At 42.9% G+C, this 20,301-nt stretch overlaps 1 pseudogene; it reads right to left on the bottom strand.

The window, feature by feature from the left end:
• LOC127628533 (pre-mRNA-processing factor 6-like) overlaps window positions 1-20,301 on the bottom strand; it is a 53,557-nt pseudogene that overhangs the window by 19,954 nt on the left and 13,302 nt on the right.

Below are 20,301 nucleotides of genomic sequence, written 5' to 3'. Positions count from 1 at the left end.
TCTAGCGATTACTTTTTCGATGCATTGATTAATCTAAGGATTAATTTTTTCAGTCCGATTCGATTTCGATTCGATTAATCGACTTGTGACAACACCGGTAATACCTGTTTCATCGGGGGTGGGGGTGTATAAAATGTAAAAAAAAAAACATTTGCGGGAGTTTGATTGACTGGCGATCTGATCAATCAATCATAATACGCCATTTTTGTCCGACAAAGTAGTCAGGAGAGAGAAGATTAACGTCGGTGGATTTGAATTTGAATAATGGATTGTAGACTACTGTACTGGCATCTTTCCGCGTTTAAAACAACAGTCCTTCTGATGTAGGCAACATTCATGTTTAGCCTATTTGATGCTATAAATTAACCAAGGAAAAGATGATCGGTTCACGAGCAGCTTTAACTGAGGCAATCTGTCACGACACATTAAAGAGCCACAAAATAGTAGGCCTATTTATGGTTTAATTTTCTTTGAATGACCAAATTTGAAAGTTGAGACTTTATTAAATGTTACCTGCTTGGTCCTGTCTGTCAGCGCGTTGTCAGTGTCCTCTATGTATTTTTCACGACATTCATAGCTATAAGCGCATTATTAATAGCTATAAGCGAAAACTTTAGGTGTCGACAACGTATTATAGCCTACTCCAACAGCGAGTGCAAAGTGGGGAGTTGAAAAAAAACTTACGGTGCTCTGTCATCTGCGGCTGCTCCCGGGTGGCGCTAGAATGGAAGGCCATCTCCATTTTGCAAAGATGACATATCACGGAATTTTTTCCTTTTAAATTAAATAATTCCCATACTTTAGAGGAACGAGTGCATGCCGCCTTGCACTTCTGATAGTCTGAGGAGCCACTCGTGTTGGCGCCGGCATCTTTGTTTTGGGTCTGACAATTCGACGCGCATATTTTGCGTCGACGTATTTTTTGCGTCGATGTCATCCCAGCCCTAGTGCTGGTGCATTGCCGTGGTGCTAGAATGGAAAGCCATCTCCATTTTGCAAAGACGACATATCACATAATTTTTTCCTTTTAAATTAAAGAATTCCCATACTTTAGATGAACGAGTGCGTGCCGCCTTGCACTTCTGGTAGTCTGAGGAGCCACTCGTTTTGCTTCTACTCTCCGGCGCCGCCATCTTTGTTTTGGTCTGACGAATCGACGCGCATATTTTGCGTCGACGTATTTTTTGCATCGACGTCATCGATTACGTCGACGCGTCGTCCCAGCCCTACCCAATTAATATTCAAAAAACAAAGAGTAGAATTCATAATTTCAGGTAGCAAACTGAATTTAGGCAATAAGGCTGGATCACATTTCTCGACTTCAAACCTAATCTCAGGTTGTCAGATTTCACAGAACATTAAAGCACATGATGGGTACAGAATCCAATTTCTAACTGTCGGATAATGAATCCATATAGCCAACAGTATATCAAAATATTTTACAGTGGACTATAGAGGAAATCTTGTAGTGTGTGATGGTCCATTTCTCAAATCTGAAGCCACCTACTGTTGACCAGCCAGTGGAAAAGCTTTGTCTGTTTTGTTTGCAACTAAGAACACAGAGTAGCAGCAACATCATGTCTGTTTACATATTTGTGTCATGCTTCTGCTATTAACGGGAGGGTGCATGTGTTTGCTAGGGATGCGCCTGGTAACCGTGTGTAATATTTTGGATATCCACAAGGGTTCACAAATGATTTTTCTGCCATCAGGACTCAGGAATATAAGAATGTTTAAGATGCAGTGCAATGGTAAAAAATGTCCATCCAGTAAAAACTAAAAGAAAAACAGCACAGATGCACACAAAAACACATGTGAACAGCCCCTAACTTTTTTCCTAACTTGCCCTATGCTTGAAAAACTGACACAAAACCCGGCACAAAACCTGTCGGTTTGTCAGGTCCTGCTGGGCTCGGGTCAGAATGCAGACCTCTATTGCATGTGTAGAATAACCGAATAGTGATTTTGGTATTCGAAAAGAAGAGTGTCTAACAGTTAACCGAATGATGAATATCCGTGCACATCCTTAGTTTCCACACGAGTTAGTTTTGTTCATATCAACTTGACCGTCGGGTAGTGTGTGATCCTCAGTCATTTGGTGTGCGATGCCCATTTTTTCTGTAGTCATTAACAGACTGTAAGGGTGTGATACCAGTATAATCTACACAGATTTTTAAAGTTGAGTAGTGTCTAGCATCAATATCAACTTTTATTTATGTTTGACCTTTGTAGAGGTTTCTCACCACAGTTCAGGGGTTTGTGGATTCTTGAGACAAGCTTTCTCCAGAATGGCCCGTGCATGTGCGAGCTGACCAACTTTCTCTTCCAGTCGGGACAGGAGCCATAATGGCTCTTCTTCAGCTAGAGTAGTGGGAAGCCATTAGAAAAACACATGTATGATGGTCATTTTTGACACTTTCTCCATTTCATTGCAGCTTTTGTCAACGCATTTATCTGTAACATGACTTTGGCTAAATTCAAAAGATTTTTCTTTCATTTGATTGGATTTTTTGAGCCTAGCACTGAAGCAACGTGGATATATACGATTTTCTGTGTCTGGGCAAGGCTCTTTCAACTATTTAATCATGTCCCAAACCCCCCCAAAAATAAAACAAACCAACCAAATGTTCACATAAATTAAAGATAAGGCATGTCTACAGGAGCTCCAAAACCTACACCCTGGTTGTAGGCTTTCTCGATGCTCTCCGACTGTTCCTCGATCTGTCCTCTCCTTATCCAGAGTTTAGGGAAATTCTCATAGTGCTTCAGGGCTTCCGTACACAGCTCATGTGCAGCTTCAATATTCCCCAGCACCCACTCCAGCTTCACTGAGTTCATAAACACCTACACATACCACACAGAAAAACAGGTTAATGAACAGTTACATATAACAGCCTCTAATGCATCAGTCAGTGCATTTGTAACAGAGCTACTGCGGGTCTTTGCGTAGTTGAGCTACAGTCCACACAAAAAAATGAGTAGGCCTAATAAAATATTTGAAGGAAGCCAGCACAGGAAGTGTGAAATACACATCACATACCACATCATGTCTTCGGAGCATGCGCACAATGCCAACTGTGGTCGGAGTAACGTGTATTCATGCTAGACAAAACTGAGCTACAATTGCATTAAGCAGGTCTTTGTCCAACTTGTCAAAATTGGACAGATCAAAACTATCTTAAATGTAGGTTTTTCAAAGTAGTCACCCTTTGTTTAGATTACCGCTCTGGACACTGATCATTCTCCCAACAAACTCATTGTTAATGAGAGAGATCAATGGAGAATGGCCAGACTGGTTCGAGCTGACAGAAAGGCTATGGTAACTCAGATAACCGCTCAGTACAATTGTAATGAGCAGAATAACATCTCATAATGCACAACCCACCGAACCTGGAGGCAGATGGGCTACAAAAGCAGAAGACCACATCGGGTTCCACTTCTGTTAGCCAAGAACAGAAACCTGAGGCTGCAGTGGGCACTGGCTCACTAAAACTGGACAGTTAAAGACTGGGAAAAAATAGCCTGGTTTGATGAATCTCAATTTCTGCTGAGGTACACAGATGGTAGGCCCACTGCAGCCTCAGCAAGATCATATCCCCCCCCCCATTCTGATGTGAACATGAACTGAATCTCCTGACATGTATCTGCCTGATTTTATGCATTTCACTGCTGCCTCAATATTGGCTGATTAGATAATTGCATGAATAAGTAGGTGTACACTGTACAGGTGTACCTAATAAACTGATCACTAAGTGTATATTTGTCTACAATCCTAATTTCCAGTATTTAAGTATAAGCCTTTAGATTTTTTTTATAAAGGTTTTCAAGTTTATGTGAAACATTTCGGTCAAGTACATCCAAATTTTGACTAGCTATGCAGGTGATGCACTGAAGTTGACTATTAATGGAAAAAAGAAAATGGTATGTAAAATCCTTAAAAGTGAGGTGTCCACATAGTGCACAGCAACGGCCAGGGAGATTTCCGTGATTATTTTCCAGTTAGAACCTCACATATCCAGTTTTCACAGATGCCAGAAAACATAATAAATTGTGTTATTTTTTCTATAACATTATCGCTTATGAGGAATCCTGCCAAGAGCTTGAGATACATCTGATCCTTCAGTATTTGTCAAGATGCTGACACCTTTTACTGGAGCCAAGATTTAAACAAGCCCAGACAGGGAGCCATTCTAACATCTTCCATCTCCTGCTCCATTTACACAAAAATGTAATGCTCCTTTAGAGGGTAAAGAAAATGAACGGCTGTTATCAGATGGCTACCGTCCACCTCAAAACATGATCCCTGGCCACCCTTTCAAATAGCATGCACTTAGTCAAATAAAACATCTTGTACAAACAACATTGTGCAAGATCAAGATCCTCAAATCAATGAAACGTTCACAATTTAAACCGGATTTTGCTTGTTTGAAAAAAAAAAAAAAGAAGAGAGATTTTCCACTTTTGTGGTGTTTCATTTGAAAAAACTTAATGAGAGAGTTTATTTAACTGATGAAAATTCTGATATAATTTACACACCCTCATGTCATTCTAAACCTGTATTACTTTATTTCTTCCATTAAACATGTAATGCAGAATGTTAGCCTCAGCCACCATTCACATAAAAAAAAGTTTATATAAGCTTAAATATGTAGGCCCCAAAGCTTAGACAAGGCCCCTTCAATAGAACCATGTGACTGTGAGGGCGCCCAGATGTCTTATAGGGCCGCTTTACCACCCCGTTTCTAATTAAAATATTTTTAACCACTTAACAGCACTCATATCATATTTGATACATATATTTCTAAAGCCTCTATATCATCAACATAATCAAAACTTGACTGAAAAACCTGTTGTATGCAATGCACTAGATGTCTACTGCCTACTGGTGAAAGTTCCAGTGCTCTTCTGGAAGTAGAAGACCTTGCAATTTCATTTACAAAATTTCTGCCTTCGTGTTGTGATGCACTTATCATTTTATGTGAAATCTTTTCTGATTTTGATAGAGTAAAAGTAACAATAATGCTTATATTACTACTAATATTTAAAATTGAGTATTTACTGAAACAATCAATGTGTGCTAACGTTTTTGTACATTATTTAAAAGAAAAATCATATTGAAAATGTGTGTTTAAAATGTGATACAACAGGGTTTTGGGGTATATATTTTAATCATCATTATTTACATCCATGCCCACCATAATAAAAATAATAATAATTTTATAATATCTGCCTGTATTAAAAGTGTGAACAGCTAGTAATTTTACATATGCAGCTTGTGCTGTCATTACAAAGATCTCATGGTTTTATATTACAAGCTATTTTGATGCCATTTTACTATAATATCCTGAATATCCTAATATACAGAAAACATCAATATAGGGTTTGATGTATAAAAAAACATGATAATAATTGATTTGATTAAAACACATAATATTGTACTTTAGCAAACTCATACAAAATAACCACAAAAATCCTAGGTGTTTATTACTGTGGCTAAATTGGTTAAGATTAAAGCATCGACTGAGCCAGTTATTCCGTAGCACCACAACAGAATTCATGAATTTCTTTACTGATAAAATTGAAATAATCACAAATAAAATTTTAACTATGCAATCAATTGTCACAGCACCTCAAAAACAGTCTCGTAATTTTCGTCACGAGCAACTTCAATCCTTTGCTGCCATAGTTCATGAAGAGCTAACAAATCTTATCAAAAAAATTAAAAGCCACATCATGTTAGATCCAATACCAACTAAGCTCTTAAAAGAAGTATCCCCTGTAATCTCAGAACCTTTTCTTAATATTATTAATTCTTTCTATCCTTAGGACATGTCCCAAGAAACTTTAAAATGGCACTTATCAGAGTTACTAATGATTTCCTCTTATCATCTGATCGTGGCAGCATTTCTCTTCTAGTGATTTTAGATCTTAGTGCTGCCTTCGACATGATAGATCACAACATTCTTTCGAATAGGCTGGAGAATTATGTTAGCATTAGTGGACTTGCATTAGCATGGTTTAGGTCTTATTTATCGACTGCTACCACTTTGGATGTGTAAACGAAGAATATTCAAATTAAACCAAATTTAAGTATGGAGTGCCACAGCAAACAGTTTTAGGGCCTCTGCTTTTCTTCTTATACATGCTTCCCATGCGAGATATTATCAGGAATCATGAAACAAGTTTCCACTGCTATGTCCATGATACCTAGCTTTATATTTCTTCTAAACCCAGTGAAAATTCTCAATTGTCCAAATTAGCAGAGTGTACCATTGAAATCAAAGATTGGATGTCCAAAAATGTCCTTCAACTCAATTCTGACAAAACAAAGGTACTAATTATGGACCAAAAACCTCTAAAAATAAGCCGCTAAAATATAATTTGACTCTCGATGGATGTACTGTTACATCGTCTTCTACAGCAAATGAATTAGGTGTTATATTTGATACCAAGCTGTCCTTTGAAAATCAAAATTCCAATGTTTGTAGAACAGAATTCTTCCACCTAAGAAATATTGCTAAATTACATCACATGCTCTCTGTTGCTGGTGCCGAAAAATGAATTCATGCGTTCAAGACATCAAGACTAGATTATTGTAATGCATTACTGGGAGGATGTCCAGCAGGTTAAATAAATAAACCAATTGTTTAAAAATGCAGCTGCCAGAGGGCTGACTAGAACCAAGAAATATGATCATATTACCCCCATTGTATTGTTGTTACATTGGCTTCCTATTAATTCATATCCCGAGGATACCAGAGCTGGCCAGATCCAGCTCCGTTCCTGCTTGGTGTCGGCCTCCACTGCTATGTGTTGCTGGGTGATTACGACAAACAACAGCCGGTGCTAGCCAGATATCACTTCAGTCTTTTGACTTCAAAGGATAAACTGATGCAAACTCCAATTGTAAGACATTGGATACTTCATATGCTGCTGCCTGAACCATGGACCCCACCGAACCTCACCGAAATGACCTGCAGGTTGAACTGCGATGCACCTCATTGATCTATACCTGCATCACCTTTGTCTATTGATGGACTACATGCTTGAAATTGAATACATAGATTATCATTTAATTACCAACAAAAGCCTTCATCAGCCAACTAACAAAGGACAATACATCTATTTGAACTTCTGCAGGTAATCCAGGATGGACTTCAAAGACATTAGTCATTAATCTTACGGTTCATACCAAATCTTTTTTTAAACACTGAACCTTAACACTTAATTAGTTTAAAATTGTAAACCATTACTTGCACTGCACATAAATAACTAATATTGGCATTATATTTATGCTGTTCAGCAAAAGGGGAACTGGCCCCCACTGTGAGTCTGGTTTCTGCCAAGGTTTCAACAATTTTTCTCCATTAACCCAACCTCTTTTGTAGTTTTGTGTTCCTCGCCACAGTCGCCTTAAGCTTGCTCACAGGGGTTCTAAATAAAGTTATTATTTAATTATAAAATTTTTATAAATAATTTACAATCATTTATTTAACCAAACTACACAATAATCTCAAATAGATATTACAGTAAATTTATTTTTTGTTAATGCATGATTTCATGTAAAGCTGCTTTGAAACGATGTTTGTTGTGAAAAGCGCTATACAAATAAAAATTACTTGACTTGCTGAATTGTAATTCTATACAGCAAGGAGAGGAAGATTCATGGCCAAACTCACTAATAGTCAGAAAAATAACAAGAGCATTCCAAAAGAAACTCAGCTCATTTGAACATTCTGTCAATATAATGTAGTCTTGGGGATTTGGGGCCACTTTGAAAGCAAAAATGATGCCTTCGCAGGACACTTGGTTGGGAGTAATAATAATGGTAGCCAAGCTGTAGGGTCGTTCCAAACAGAATTTCCAATCTAATAAATGACCACTTTATTTTGAGCCCCATACCTTTCAGCCCTCCAAAGCTGTTACGGTGGAGGGTGAAGTCTTTGAAGGGAATAGGTTATAGTGATGATCACTCAGAAATAGAAAGCACCCCATAATTCAGATGAGTAAGAAGAGATATAGCAGCGCAAGCCAGAACTGCCTGAATTCTTTGCAGAGTTTGTTGGATGTAGCTTAAAGTGAACGTTGGTAATATATAGTTCCATAAGCATAAGCAATAAAGCTTAAAATGGTAGAATCAGATTATAGTGGTTATGACAGTTATTTTTAAATTAGTTGGCGCTGATAGATGTACAATCAAAATGCTTCAATGTGTACACTGCATTGCAACCCTCTACATATACATGATCGGAGATCATTTTAATTTTAACATTCTTCATTCTAGCAATAATATGATGTCAGGAAATTTTATTTAGTATCATATTGATACCACTGTATAAAATATCATGTCAGCTACAGATTTTCAACAAAAAATATTCACAAGACTGGAACCTAAATATGAAAATAGAATTACACATCTAACATTTAACTTGTACGATTGTGACCTGCTTGATTTTTCCCACAGTGGGAATACTAATACTAGGTTAGGCTTATGGAGCAGAGCTTTACATGGGTTTCACCAAACCATCCATAGATGCTGTACAAACCTATTTGTTTAATTCTTCAATATTTAAAGTGTTTGATGAAGTAAAAATATTTCATAATGTATTATTGTCCCTTTAAATAGATGTACGTTTACACATTTATCACACATTTTGTTACATAGTTGTGTTTGTATTCATAATTTGCAGTATTTACAGCGATATGTATAAAAAGCGCTAAAATGGTATACTGTCTCTTTAGGAACAGGGCCTGCTCAACAAATGTGTTTCAGTTATGTTTTTTTTTTCACACCTACTCTATGTGTAATTACAATTAATCAGACTGTAAATAACAGCGAGTATAAAAAGAGACTTAAATCATTGAAAATGTATTGTGTGGATCTTTAAAAGATACAACTTTAAAAGATAATTCAATCTTCAAGATAATTGGTCTGGTAGGGCCCTAAAAGAAAATTGGCCCTATGCAGGGCCCTCACTAATCCGCCCCTGCCTAATTCCAAATCCCACCCTCCAAAGAAAATTTTGAGACTAAAAGCGAGCAAAAGAGCAGCATTGTTTGCTCCTGTGTCTGTCAAATTCAACAGTGGCTCAATATTGCCCTCAACTGACAAACATTATGAATCATAGCCTCAATGATCCCCTTGGAATACAACACTAGAGAACAAGCAAAATGATTGACAGGTGAAAAGCCTCAACGTCCGCGGTCCGCAGAAAAATGTTGTTTGCTGTTTACAAAGTCTACAGCTGTCACTAGAGACTGGTGATATATCTCAGGACACTTATCGTTAATATCGTTAAGGGAGTAGGATTAATTTTTTTTGCAAAGGCCTATATTTCCATGAGAAAAAATTTATAAATCACAGTCTTTTTAAGAATAATAATTATATTAGTATAAATCGCGATTCCAGTCTATACGTCACCCAACTTTAAGACCACTGCATATTAAATAAAGATTTTGCTACACCGTATAAGACATTTAAGACTTTTTATGACCTTCAATTTTAGAAAACATTTCAAGTAGTTTATTAAGACTTTAAGGATCCATGGGAACCCTGGCATGGAAGTAGGGGGTGGTCTGAACCCTCAGCCACTCACCCTGGTAGTCGGGGCGCTGCTTGGAAAGCAGTCTGGGTGCCCTCTTATTCTCATTCTCATTCTCCGATTCCAGCTACACGGCAGCCAGACAGATTTCCTCACTGTTGGGATTAGCCTAAATAGAGAGAGAGAAAGACAAAAGGGGACAGAGTTTGATTAAGGTTGTGTGATTTTTTTCTGGCCATCATCCAAGCTAATGTTTATACACTTTAAAAGTGAAACTACTTGTTTTCGGATAATGCTTGCGTATGCAGTTTTCACTACATGATACGCAGTCAAGCTTCAGGATCTTTTTTGCCATTTTGAGTTGATATTTAATTCTTGTTAGTTCTGTGAATGGACAACATGATCAAACGGCAAGTCGGCATGCTGTTTCTGAAAGTTCCGGAACCCTAGGATCGGCAACAGTATGCCGACTCACTGACATGCCCTATCTCCCACTGGACATATTTGCAACAGCTCCTCAACTTTCCCTCATGTCGTGACAGGTAGTGCGTTGTCAGTTGCACAGGAGACCACAGTTCAATCCCCATTCAAATGAGGAGGTAATCATGTTTGTATGAACAATCACAAGCATGATAAGGAGGTTGTATTTTTATCCCTAAAATTTTATTTTGTCTCTACTAATGTTTAGGGTTAGATTTGGGTTATGGTTGGGGGGTAGATTAAATAAAATAAGCATTTCTCTTCACAGTTTTATAACCTGTACAGTTGAAAACATTTCTTTCTCTTACGAGAGGTTCTCTCGTATTGCGTAAGCTAGCTTACGCTACGGGAAAGATTCATCTTTTCTGAGATATTGAAGCCAAAAAATTATCCTTAATTTTTGTATCCATTATCAACGCAGTGCGGCAGCTGCAGACCTTGGCGGGCTAGCTAGCGAGCTCATAGGTTGCTCTGCGGCAACTGCTGCAGCCTATAGACGAGCTTGGGCGAACTCGCATCCAATGAGAAGCGTCCGCGCGCTCACTGCATCAAAGCCCGCCAAAAGGGCGTGACTAGAGTGCATATAAGCGTGGTTCAGTAGGCTGGAACCCTGATTTTCATCTCTTCAGCGAAGCTCTCCGCATCGCTAACCTGGAAGCCGCGTCGCCGTTTGAGGGGCATCTAGCAAGCGTGGACAGCGCTAGAAGAAGCCGGCCGTCTCAGCCACCTTCAGCCATCCTGCGAGCTACGCCATCCGACGGCGTATCCTTTTATTAAGCAAGCTAGTTCTCACGAACTATTCACAAAAGAGTACTGGCGTCTTTTCAAGATGCCTCGCTCCACTTGCGCCTCATGTCGCGCCCTTCTCAGCACAGGAGACCGCCACATCATCTGCGCTCTCTGCCTGGGACTGGGGCACGCAGAGCTCCGCCCTCACTGAGGGCGGATCGCGATTCTGCGAGGAGCTACCGATGTCGACCCTGCGGGCTCGACTCGAAGCGATCAAAGCAGAAACCGCCGCGCCGCCTACCCTCAGCCAGCGCAGGAAGAAGCGCCCGCTCACAAAGGCTGCCGGAAACTGTGGTTGAAGCGACTGCCTCGCCGGAGCCTCTCCCTCGAGCATCGTTTTCACCCTCCCGCCCCGGGGCCAGCGCAGTTGCCGCCCGGCGGCCGCACTGCTGCCATCTCGGATGACGAGCGGAGGATAAGGGCTGCTGTTCCATCATGGCTCGGACAGCGAGGAGTGGACAGGCTCCCAAGCCTCCTCCTCAGCCCAGGAATCCAGCAGGACCAGCGCCGAGTCGAAGGGGAGTTAACACGCCTCCTCACACAGGCCGTCGACCGCCTCGGGCTCGAGTGGTCACCGCCCCTGAGCAGGCACCCAACAGACTTCGGCGGCTGCTTTCTTCAAAGCCATCGCCGCTCTACACCAGCGGCCGGGCGCTCCCTTCCTGCCGGAATTACATACGGAGCTTGCAAAGTCGTGGAGCAGCTCCGTTTTCAGCCAGGACCCGTTCACACGTCTCCACCTCTCTGGCGTCGGTGGGCGGCGCCACTGAAGAGGCTACTCCTCCATCCCCGGTCGAGGACTTCGGTAGCAGCACACCTTTGTCCGCCCTCCGCGAGATGGCGTTCCAAGCCTGTGCTCCCGTCTAAGGCCTGCAGAGCGACTTCGCCTATGTTGGCGCGCCTATTCCGCCGCCCGGCCAAGCGCATCTGCTCTGCACTCAATGGCCGTTTTACAGATCCTACAAGCAGACCTTCTTCGGAGTGGGATGAGAAAGGCAGGCACCCAGAGGCTGTTACTGATCTCTGGCGCGACAGACCTGCGCCCTTCGCGCTACCAAAGCTGCAGCCCAAGCTCTAGGGAAGTGCATGGCCTCGCTGACTGTGACCGAGAGACACTTATGGCTAACACTAGCCGACATGGGAGAAGCAGAGCTCCACGTTCCTCAACGCACCGCTCTCTTCAACCGGTCTCTTCGGCTCCGCGGTGAGTGGCATTGTTGACCGCTTCTCAGAAGTCCAGAAAGCCACCCAAGCCATGAACCTCTTCCTGCGGCGTCGCGCTAGCTCCTCTGCAGGCCGCTCACGTGATCAGCCTCCTGCACGAGCCTCTTCACAGCGCCCAGTTCAACAATCTCAGACTTCTCAGCGTCGACAGAGCGGCCGCCCTCGATCAGCTCAGACAGCCGCCGCAGACCGCCTCCCCAGCGGGCCTCGATCTAAGGTAGCGCTGAAACCCGAGCAGCCGAAGTCTTCCTAACTGTGTTGAACAAGCGGCGGCTCAGTCCGCCGCGGCGGACCACTGTCAAAGCTTTACCCCCTGTCAGTCCCCTTCTCTCAGGCTACTACAGTGGTGAATTTAGCAGCCAACAAGCCGGTGACACTGCCCGCTTGCCTGCACTCAAGCGCCGTTTTCACGGCGACCCAAATAAATCTTGTAAAGAGCAAACATGTCTTATGTGTAGAAAAAGTGCCCACAACCCAGTGTTAGCCCCTACACACAAGCATAACACATCCCGTGCCCCTATCAGAGCGCGCTCTCATAAGCGATTCTACGAACAGCTCGGCGTCAGAGTCAATGAAAGCCCACAAATGCGTCTGTGCGCCCATTCTCTGCCGGCTCTGTCACACGACCAGCCCTATGTGTAGAAAATGTGCCCACAATCCAGTGTTCACTTCTGCACACAAGCACTGCATGTCTCGTGTCCCCACCAGAGCACGCTCACATAAAGCGTTCACGAACAGCTCGGCGCTAGAGTCAATAAATCGCCCACAAATGCGTCTTGGCGCCCATTCTCTGCCAGCTCTGTTACCGCGACCAGCAACCATTCCTCTGTGTGTAAGTCCCGTGCCCATGACTATGCTTGCGCATCCACGTAACAGATGTGACTCTTTCCCCATTCATTCCAATCGGAAGTCACTCACAAAACAGCCTGTTCATGCTGTCTGCGAGCAATCATGCATGAACACACTAAGCAGCTCACACATTTTGTTCAGCGCTCTGTGTGCGACAATCAGAGCGAATTGGCCATTCACCCTCTAGCGTTACAGCTTCAAAGCGTGGGAAGCTATTCCAGGGATATCCAAGTGGGTGTTAAGCACAATACAACAGGGCTATTTGCTACAGTTCGATCGCCGCCCCCACGCTTCAGAGCTGGCTCGAAACCACTGTGAACACGGAAGCTAGCGTGCATGCTTCGTTCAGAAATAACAAGCCTTCTGTGCAAAGGGCCATAGAAAAAGTGCCACCCTCTCTGAGCGAGTCGGGGCTTTACAGCCGTTATTTTCTTGTTCCCAAGAAAGACGGCGGCCTCAGACCCATATTAGATCTCAGGGTTTTGAACAAGGTGCTTGCAAAAGACCGTTCAAAATGCTTACAATCAGGAAACTCCTGCGCGTAATGCGCCAGGGGACTGGTTTATTTCTCTCGATCTGAAAGATGCATACTTTCAGATTCAGATAAATCCCGTCACAGGCCATTCTTGAGATTAGCCTCGACGGCCAGGTTTATCAATACACCGTCCTTCCGTTCGGCCTGTCCTTAGCACCCGTACTTTCACGAAGTGCATGGATGCGGCGCTTCGCACCCCTGCGGAGTCAGGGTTTGCGAATTCTGAACTATTTGGACGACTGGCTGATTATGGCTCAGTCACATATGGAGCTTCTGTCTCACAGAGCAGTTCTCCTCAGCCATCTGAACAGTTTGGGTCTTGCAGTCAATTGGACCAAGAGCTCACTACAGCCCAGTCAGACCATTTCCTTCCTGGGAATAGAACTAGACTCCGTGGCAATGGCGGCTCAGCTTATCTACACAGCGCGCGCGCCGTGTTCAGCGACTAGCGCATCTTTTCAGATGAACAGCCTCACGCCTCTGAAGAAATTCCAGAGAGTGCTAGGTTACATGGCCTCAGCCGCAGCAGTACTTCAGCTGGGTTTACTGCACATCGCCCGCTTCAGCATTGGCTAAACACCAGCGTCTCGCCGGGCTTGGGCCACAGGCGCCAGCCCATCAAGGTGACTCAGACCTGCATATCAGCTCTGCAGCCCTGGACAGTGGCCGAATGGTATCAGCGGGGAGTGACAATGGGAGCTGTATCTCGCCGAAAAGTCATCTCGACAGGCAGCGTCCAACACGGGTTGGGGCGCGGTCTCGCGAGAGCTCTCGGTTTTAGGCCTATGGTCAGTTCAGGAAAAGCTCCTTCACATAAATTGTCTGGAAATGATAGCGGTCGAGTGCGCGCTGCGTGCTTTCTCCCGGTCATTCAGGGTCACCGCGTCCTGGTCCGTTCGGACAACAGATCTGTGGTATCCTACCTAAACCGTCAGGGCGGTGTCAGATCCAGGAACCTCTTCCATCTGACAAAGCGCATACTGAGTTGGTCCCAGTGCCACCTGCGCTCGCTGAGGGCGGCGCGCGTGCCAGGCCACCTGAGCGGCGGCCCGGACAGACTGTCCAGAGACAATATTCCCCCAGGGGAATGGTCCCTGCACGCTCAAACAGTCCAGGCGTTATGGCACCTATTCGGCAGAGCAGAGATAGACCTCTTTGCGTCCAAAGAGAACTCTCACTGCCCAGTATTTTTCTCAGCGAGGGCCAGCTGGCCCAGGACTGGCCCAGGCGCCCGCTTACGCCTTCCCTCCCGTCTGCGCTATTGCCACAGGTAATGCAGAGGATCAGGAAGCAGCGTCACTCGGTGCTCCTCATAGCCCAGCGTTGGGAGAATCAGACATGGTTCCCAGAGCTTACGCAGCTGTCACTGACAGCGCCGTGGCCCATCCCAGTGAGAGCAGATCTCCTCTCTCAAGCTCGCGGCACAATCTGGCATCCCCACCCAGAGCTGGAGCTGCATGCGTGGGTGATCAGCGACTACCGTCGCTCTGCCAGAAGGAGTAATAAACACCATCATACGCGCTAGAGCCCCTTCCACGAGAAGACTCTATGCGTCAAAATGGTCTGTGTTCTCAAAATGGTGCACCGACAGAGACCTGGACCCACGGACATGTGGGGTGTAAGTCAGCTGCTCGTATTTCTACAAGAGCTGCTGGATGAGGGCAGATCCCCATCCACGCTCAAAGTGTATGTGGCGGCCGTTGCGGCGTTAGCTGAACCCCTGCGGCCAGTCATGGGGTAAAAGCGAGCTGGTCATCCGGCTTCCTCAGGGGAGCTAGAAGGATGAACCCCAGCGCCCCCATCGGTTCCTATCTGGGATCTTTCTATAGTTCTCGAAACTATGAAAGCCCCCCTTCGAACCACTTCAATCCGTGGATTTGAAATACCTTTCACTCAAAACCGTTTTCTGACTGCCCTGTCATCAGTCAAGCGTGTGGGAGACCTTCACGCGCTGTCTGTCAGCGCTGCGTGTCTTGAGTTTGGACCAAGTGACTCCAAGGTCATTTTAAAGCCTAGACACGGCTATGTTCCCAAGGTGATCGGTACTCCTTTCAGAGCACAGGTCATTTCCCTATCGGCTGCCAGCACCGGATAGCGACGCGGCGCCAATCTCCTTTGCCCGGTCAGAGCACTGAGATTGTATACTGCACGCTCCGCTGCTTTCAGGCGCTCCGAGCAGCTTTTCGTTTAGTTCGGGGCGCACAAAGGTCTCGCGCCTCGAAACAGACACTATCTAGATGGATAGTGGATGCTATTGCTGCTGCATATGCGTCAAAAGACCTGCCATGCCCGTTGGGCATTAGGGCTCACTCCACTAGAGGCATGGCATCCTCGTGGGCATGGTCCAGCGGAATTTCCATTCACGACATATGTGTGGCAGCGGGATGGACTTCCCCTCCACCTTTGTCAGATTTTACAATATGGAAGTGCCCGCTCTGCAGGCAAAACTACTAGCGGTTTAATACGCTACAGCTCCCCTGGTGAGCTGCACTGATGGGACACATTCCACACAGACCGGCACCGCCGCTCTGTCGTTCCGTCCTACTATGTGCTTATGTATTACACAATCAATGACCCGCATTCTTGCCGGCCAAATATTATTTCCCCACTCATAAGGGCTCCCCGGGTCCCCCTTAATTCCCTGGGGCTTATACAGTGGATGCTTGGCGCGCACGGCGTTGACAATGGGTTCCGTAGGCGTAAGCTAGCTTGCATATCACGAGAGAACCTCTCGTAAGAGAACGTATCGGTTACCTAACGTAACCTCGGTTCTCTCTAGATGAGAGAACGAGTATTGCGTAGCCGGCCGATGCTTTCGCGCCACGGCGACTTTTCGCTTCAGTCAATGAAAACCAGGGTTCCAGCCTACGAACTACGCTTATATGCACTCTAGTCACGTCCTTTTTGGCGGGCTTTGATGCAGTGAGCCGCGGGCGCCTCTCATTGGATCGCGAGTTCAGCCCAAGCTCGTCTATAGGTTGCAGCAGTTGCCGCAGAGCAACCTATGAGCTCGCTAGCTAGCCCGCTCAAGGTCTGCAGCTGCCGCACTGCGTTGACAATGGATACAAAAATTAAGGATAATTTTTTGGCTTCAATATCTCAGAAAAGATGAATCTTTCCCGTAGCGTAAGCTAGCTTACGCAATACTCGTTCCCTCATCTAGAGAGAACCGAGGTTACGTTAGGTAACCGATACGTTTTACAACTGCCTTCTGGTGAACTCTCCTGGGTATAAATAGATGTCACACTTTTATATTTTTTAGTTTTAGTTTATATTCTCTAAAACACTTACCTCTTTAGCCTCTGGAGGCAGTGTTTTAAAATTCGATCAACGTATACCGATTTCTTTACGTAAGGCCAGGCTGGAATGGATGTAGAGCAGCACGACTATGCTCAGATAAAATCTACACACTTTTTTCACATTTACCACGCTTGTGATTGCGATTATGACTGTGGGGGAATATCAAGGGTTTTTCCTGCATTAAATATGAAGCAAATTTAGTAATATTCATCTCCCGTTCTTCATTGTATTTGTGTCAAGTATGCTTCTCATCTGTATGCACATTTGCATGGTGCGACTGAAGCCTGGTTTTCACGTGAGTGTGAGCCATCACAGATCTAGTTGTGGAAGTGATTGCCTCTGCTCTATCATACTGTATCTATGGAGCACAGGGCATCAACTGGCTTCCCTACATATCGCAGTGCAGACCACAAAACTGATGTGACCCATTTTCATTTTCAAGTTTAAAGTGCTATGAAGGAAGTCAAACCTCTCAAACTGCAAGACAGACCCGACATAATAAACAGCACTGACGAGGAAAACAGACAACAATGCCATGACCCAAAATAATGTTTTTTTAAATTACACATCACCCCAAAAACAATTATTCATATCTAATGTATTCATGAAATGCAATTAAGTAACTATGTTACATATTCAACAGAAGTAGACTGATATACTGGTTTTACAGATTAATCGTGCCAATAGTTACTTTTTGGTACTATCGGTTATCTGCAAAAATGTTTGTTTATTCTTCCGTATTCCTCTGTGTCCAACACTGGAGGATTCACATTTAAAACAGCTTGCTTCTACAGAATAAAAGCAGTCTCTACAGGTGAAATAAAAAAAATGACGTGGGGATTTGTTGTATTTAAATCTTTCTCATTGACAATATTCATCTATATTTTTTCCCCCAATTCAATTATTTAATTAGATTACAAAAGAGTTCTGAATTAAAGTCAATAAACTTAATTTCTTCTGAATAATAATAAACAATATACCTCATTGAACCTCATCAGGTGACAAAATTAATTTGGTTAATACTAAATATAGTGCACTGTAACAGAGCAAAGTCTCAGTCATTTCAAAATAAGAGCGTGTTTGGGCCTACATATAGTTAAAAGTCCCGCGTTATGCACCAAAGTTATTGTTGAGATTCTGGTTGAACAATAAACAGAATCTGGGATTTTATTTATTTTGGACTCTTTGTTTGTGCCCATCAAAGTATGAAAAGACTAAGAATTTTTATTACATTATAAAATCATTTTTTTAAATTATTGGCCGATTAGTTATTGGCCTTTTCCACCTTCTTAGTTATTGGTATCTGCAAAATCCACTATCGACTGAGCTCTAATTAATTGCAATTATGTAATAAACTAACTTTTGGATAAAAAAAAGTGGATAGCATTTGGATGACTGAATACAGCTGCCTCCACCAAAGACCTGTATGACCCAGGAAAAACCCTGCTGCAGAACTGATAGAAATATACTAACTATCCATCTAATAAATGACTATTACAGTTTTTTTCAGTCGCTAACAAGCGTTTGTCCAACCAGTTGTCACATTTTAAAAACTCTAAACACAATTAGCACAGCATTGGTCTTTTGTGGCCATACCATTCACACATTTCATGTCGTTTTCACACAATATGCAGTCAGTGAACACATTTCCACAATGCTTACATTTTCTTAACAGACAAGCTATACCTCCCAACAAAATTCTGGATTGTTTTTGTAGTATTTACAAATGTTAACACACACCATCCCACAATAGCAAAAATAATATTCCAAACCTTAGATACAGTGTATAAAAACCTCTCTTTCTGGAATGATATCAGTTCAAAAACAATATATATCAAATATTAATCAAATATATCAATATATATTTGATAATAAACAAACAATTGAATAATGGACACACAGCTGATTTATGTTGGGTAAAATGGGCCAACCACAGCTGATTCCAGTCTATTACATTGACACTTATACAGTAAAAGGAGAACTTTGAGGAGTGATGTTTTTGGAAACAGAAACAGAAAAAGACAAACACTGTAATGTCTGGACGAGGAAGAGTAAGAGCAAGGGGCCCAGGGAGAAGAGCAGGCCCAAGGAGAGGGCAAGTTAGAGGTGTAAGAATGAGTGGTGGTGGCATTCCAAGGGCTGCAAGAACAGTAGTCAGTGATGAAATTCATGCCACTATCACTGACCATGTAATCAACCACGGTCTTTCACTAAGAGAGGCTGGTGAAAGAGTGCAGCCCAATTTGAGGCGGTCAACGGTTGCCTCCATTATATGCATCTTTCAACAAACCAACAGGTTAATATTGCATTTTACATGGATTGTTTCTATTCTCACTTGACATGTCAATAAGGTCATACAGTAATGCATATGTTGAATTTTTTGTCCCTCTAAAGAATGCAACGTCTTCCACCCTCTGGGGGAAGAGGAAAGCTCCTCAATAATGATCAAGAGCTTGCCATTGTAGAAGTGGTTGTTGCAAAAAATGCAATAAAACTGCATGAAATTCAAACTAGAATTGTGGAGGACCATGAGATATTTGACAATATGGATAGCATCAGCCTCACAACCATTATGCGGACATTGTCCAAACACAGAGTGCGGATGAAGCAGCTCTACACTGTTCCCTTTGAGAGGAACAGTGAGAGAGTCAAGGAGCTACGACGACAATATGTCCAGGTATAGTGTATATTCAATTCAATGTCCAGTTCTATGAACTTTGCACTTTGCAAGTAGGTAACCTACACAGTAATAGGTTACAGTACAGTATGGTATACAGTAATGACATGATTTACATAAACTTTGTTTCAGAGAGTTATGGAATTGATGTCTGTGGTGCGATTCCCTGAGATGCTCGGTGTTCAACTGAATGAGACACAAGTGTTTATTCCTGCGCGCATGAGACATCATGCAGGGAAAGACAAGGCTGAATCCAGCTTCTTAATCAACTGCTTTTATTTAGTAAAAGGGACTCGGTGCTTTGAAACTACACAACTCTATCACCGTCGAGGGAAATGTTAATATTTACTTGTTGCCAGTGGCTAATAACAGACATTTTTTGGTCGCATAATGCGAAATTTACTCGCAATGTAGATGGCTGGCGGGGCCCCCCCTAAAATATAATTAAAATATGTGTATTGTAAATAATTTAATGATATATTCTTAAAATAATTGTTTAAGAAATAAAATAATACAAATGCAAACGGGGCAACAACAAAAACCCCTTGGTGTCCCCTTCAAAAATTGCTCTTGAGAATTGTTATGTTTATTGTCCCCCCAACATTTTGATGAAATTTTCGCCCCTGGCTATATGCATATAGTATGCATATACATATACTATACTTTCTGTAAATATCTGCAATGTAGATTCTAAAGAGCAGTACTAAATAAATATATATCTGTATAAATTATGAAAGGGGTGTGAACATTTATGAGACAAAAGTGAATGCAACATATCTTCTCAACTATATATACACTATATATCTTGTTTCTGAACAGCAATCTAAATTGAGAAAATCTGTGATTTGGCTACTAAAAACAGCCATTTAGCTCCTTAATGTTTCAGTTTAGGTAAGTTAAGTATT

Source organism: Xyrauchen texanus, chromosome 35 (assembly GCF_025860055.1).
Source record: "Xyrauchen texanus isolate HMW12.3.18 chromosome 35, RBS_HiC_50CHRs, whole genome shotgun sequence".
Lineage (NCBI taxonomy): Eukaryota > Metazoa > Chordata > Actinopteri > Cypriniformes > Catostomidae > Xyrauchen > Xyrauchen texanus.
The sequence above is the reverse complement of the archived record's forward strand: the minus strand, read 5'-3'. Positions and strand labels throughout refer to the sequence as shown.